Consider the following 4,756-nt stretch of genomic DNA (forward strand, 5'->3'; position numbering starts at 1 on the left):
CTAGATCAATAAAAGTAATTATTTTCAAACGTCTTCTTCAAGATTTCGAAGACCATGGATCTTTAAAATGTAAATATTATTTAGTTTGCTATTGTATTACACTAATATTTCTCTAGCCAATACTAATGCTTTTTAGGTCTTCTGTATGTAATGGAGATTGTTAAGGGGCCTCAACACCAATCATGCTTAAAATTTAAGTAATATATAAAAATTTAGCCTAAATAAATATATTTAAAAAGAATTCTAGAGTGATGGTGGGGGGGGGGGGGGGGGCATGGCCCCCTGCCGAAGAAAACTTCACTACTGTGAACAAGGGGCCTTTGATATCGTTCGCCCTAGGACCTCAGAAATCTATGGACCGGCTCTGCCCTCATCGCCCCCTCATGAGCTCCGATGACTATGACTAGCGGCATCGCATCGCGTCTGCCACTGCCTGCTGCTGCGGAACATCGACATCTGCATGTGTCTGCTAATCGGTGCTTTCTTAGTTCCTTATATCGTACTTATGTCCTATGTTCCATCAGTGTCTTATAAAATGATTTATTACCTCCAGTGCATATAAATTTAGTCAAAAGTTAGAACTTATATAGTTTGACCAAATATAGATAGAGGCTTGATGTAGTACAATCCTTACCCCAAACTCAAACTCATCAAGGACTGAGATCGTTCTGTATCGCTTCATAAGCTTACTTACAAAGGGGTACGAAACAATCTCAACCTTTTATGTGTTCGAGTTTAGGAAGAGAGGGTTTTGTACTGGAGCAAATGCCAAATAGGTATTCCTATCTTCAATATTAAATAAATACCATACAAAAGTAGATCCATATATTGATTTGATATAGAAAATGTTCATATTTTTAATTATAGTTGGACAAATTAGAAGACGTTGACGGGGATATAGCTCATGGGGTCTATCACCAGAAGGACTCAAGTGGGCCAATGGGACATAAGGCTTCATTCGACTCGCCTGGGCTGGATCAACCTACCGATTGGATCTAAAGGAAGCCCGGAGGATAGCTATGAGGCCCAGTAGGCGCATCGACTCGCTAACCGGATCACCTTATTCTTTGTAAACCCTAGCCAAGGGTGCTTATATAAACCCTCAGAGTGGAATGCTCCTCTTCGGCATCGTAGGAAGGCATGGTACAAATGTGGGAAAGCCACCGGCTGGAAGAGTGAGCGACACTTTTGATAGGCGGGGATGTAGATGGAGCGAAGCTTTTGAGTTTGTATTTCAAGCGAAAACATTGAACTTCCGGGAATATTTCAAGACTACAAATTCTACACACGACTTTGAATTTATTAGCGTTTGGGATGGGTGTAAGAAAACGAGACGCGCTCGTTCAAGAAAATTTCACAAAAATTTACAAACGATGGAAAATCTTGCAATCGTTTGTGATGGTGTTTCCATCTGGCAATCGTTTGTGATGATGGATGCATACACTAATGCCTATTCTATACTAGGCCATGTGCGAATTTCCTGTCCCGAAAGCATTACCGTGTGCGTTGTACCTGTGAAGTGGTCTGCCCGAACCGCACATAGATCAAACTATTAAGCATCAACGTTGTTCCGCACCACACACGTAAAAGGTCTTCCGTGCGCCATGAAGACCTTAATTCTGTACTAGTGATACACTAGAAATCTCTATCAAGATATTCTTTCTTCATCTATACCAAGATAGGCAAGGATACACACCCAGACACATGGATATATCCGCTATATTCATCCAAGTGACACACATTAATCCAAGAAAACATGTGATTGTTCTTTAAATAGTATCTTACGTTGAAAAATGATTTGATTTAATATATTTAGAAGGCTCAATGTATTTTAAAAACAATGTAATTTTATAATACAATTTAATTTAGACAAGTATGAAGTTTAGTATAGATAAATATATTTCTTTAACTCACCATGGGGCTCATAAATTGCATGGACTAGTCTTGGCGCCCATAGAACTAGGCATAGTGGATACAAGTGATTTGTCTTGCACTGTTTGTTGACATTTTGTAATGCACAAGATTTATAGATGAAGCCGCATGAAAGGGTGAGAATCCGTGGATTGTCGACCTGCTCTACCTGCTCGAGATCCCACTGACGAAGCCGGCAACGACGACCTGGTTTTAATCGTTAATCGTTTCGAGTGTCTGAATGTTCTGTAGAAACATCTTCATGTATTGCTAGCTTCATGCATCGTGCTCATTGAAGTACAATAACCTTTTATACATTGTAGTTCATCTATTCCCAGCTTCATGCATCGTGCTCACTGAAGTGCAATAACCTTTTGTACATTATGGTTCATCTATTCCTAGCTTCATGCATCCTAACCTTTTGTACATTGTAGTTTATCTATCAAGCACCCGGCTCATATCTATCATAGTAATCTGAATTGCACCCACTGGAATGGAACCAAACAACAAACCAGTGTCCAGTTATAATAGGGTGAATATGTAGACAGAAATTCAGCAATGAGAATCTCACAAGATTAATCAGCCATATCTACTCAATGGACCTATTCAAAACACCACAATAATCACTGAATAATATACGAGAGGATTGTGAGCTTGAAGATAACTGTACGCAGGGCGTGATGATCGAGCACTAACTTGAGATGTTGCCGCCTCGTTCTGCATTTCTACCAACCCTGTGCCACCGTCGTCCTTGCTGTCCTAACTGATGTTAAGGCAATAACAACTCAAGAACCTAAAAAAGATTCATGCTACCCAAGGAATTGGGGATTGAAGGAGGTGGCCTTTTGGCCATCAGGGTTAAAGGAAGAAAATCGATGGTGAACCGCATGCCATTTGACATGGAAACTGAACTGAAACATCGAGCATACAATGAGAGTATCTAAAAACGTACCAGAAAGCTTGTAGTGGATTATGGATATGTGATAGGTCTGGGATTTGGCGTGCAAATATTATCTTACAAAAGAGCTACGCGCATGCACATGCAATAAAATATTTAGGAAATCTAAGCTTGATCGATCAACATGAGATTGGATCGTAAATTGTTGAGTTTCTTCCTCTGCATATCCACACATGCAACATATCCCAAATAAAATTATGTCGTGTGTTTAACACTGGACAAAATCATTGATGGAAATACCATACCACGCCGAAACGGCTCTGATAAGGTGCATGGATTCGCATACCTTGATATGTGACAAGGTATCAACTTGTCAATGCCTATGGATTGTAGGCTAGGGTTTAATTGAAAGTAGAGGGCAAGTAGATCTCGAAGGTTTCAGCCGAAAAGTACTCGACGATTGTGAAAACTGGGGTTTGTGACAATGATTCGATGATCTCTTCGTCCCTCGACTCCCCCTTTATATAGGAGACGGAGCCGAGGGTTTCGTTTTGTACAAGTTACAGAGTCCGGGACAGTTTCTAACTCATCCCGCCAAATTACAAATAACATTTTCTATTACAGCTCTAACTTTCCTTAATATATCTTGGGCTTCCGAATCTTCTTATTCTTCGGGTATTGGGCCTTCAGTAAACCCCGGGTACTATCTCCGGCAGGCCCATTTGGGATGCCTATGTCAGTAGCCCCCGAGATTTTGCTTGAATCGTAGAGTCAGGGAAAATCTCCACTGTTTATTTTTATTTCAAGAGCTTTAACCTTTTTATATTTCTTCACATAAAATTCTATATTGTACAGGGATAGTGGTAGTTGGGGCTAGTTCATCTGACGGATCAGGTACTAGTTAACTGCTCTAGTGGCAATCCGCAAAAACCTACTTCAAGATCACGTCCCTGGACATGATCTCGGGATACTGGTGTAAACTTCGACAGGTGCCGCTTAAGGTCTTACCATTCTGTCGAGTCCCAGTCAAATTTATCGAGTACCTAACGCGTCCGTTAGGATTTTTCTTCGTATCTGTTGATACGGATAAAAGTAGCAGAGCGCAGTCTTCGGCGATGCCACGCCCAGCAGAACGGATCTGGGGTCTTACCTTCGCAAATTTGCGGCATTCAGAAATTGATCGCAACTTTGGCGTTCTGAGAATATATTGTCGAGTGCTTTTCCGGCTGTTGGAATGGCACATTTTATCGAGTCAAATATGACTTATATTGTTTTCCCGATGGGAGTATATGTAGAGTTAATTATAACTCGAAATATACTTTTTTGCTTTTCTATCTTTCTATTTTAATTTTATCGGGCACGCGAACAGCGTTCCCGATGGGAGTAGCCCCCGAGGCTACAGCCAAGGACTTGTACTTGGTTGTAGGCTCAACATTTTAGTCCGCCTTGCCGCTATATTGTCATTATTTCTCGATATGATCTTCTTTTCATTTCTCGGGTGCGCGACCAGCGCTCCCGATGGGAGTAACCCCCGAGGCTACAGCCAAGGATTTGTGCTTGGTTGTAGGCTCCCACAATTTCTATATTGCCATACTCGAAATTTTACTTTTGTCAAAGTAGCCCCCGAGCATTTGGGCAAAAACTTGTATTCGATCAAAGGCTCCCGAAGTATTCAATGACTTCTCCTGTCGCCAATCTGCTTTTATTTTCCTTGTCGGCATGCTTCCCTTAGTCAAATGTACTTCATCTCTGTTAATAGTCGTGATTTTTCTGCCTTGTGGGTCCATTGTGTCCACCATGTTGACACGTCGTGCAAGTGGGGGACACATGTTCTCCGCTTTTCCTAGCGCTCGTACGGTAACGCCTGTTCTATTCCATCTCAGTAAAAATACCTTTTTACCCTTTATCTACAAGATCTTTTTTCACCACACGATTTCTTTATCCAAC

Source organism: Lolium perenne, chromosome 2 (genome assembly GCF_019359855.2).
Source record: "Lolium perenne isolate Kyuss_39 chromosome 2, Kyuss_2.0, whole genome shotgun sequence".
In the NCBI taxonomy this organism is placed as follows: Eukaryota; Viridiplantae; Streptophyta; class Magnoliopsida; order Poales; family Poaceae; genus Lolium; species Lolium perenne.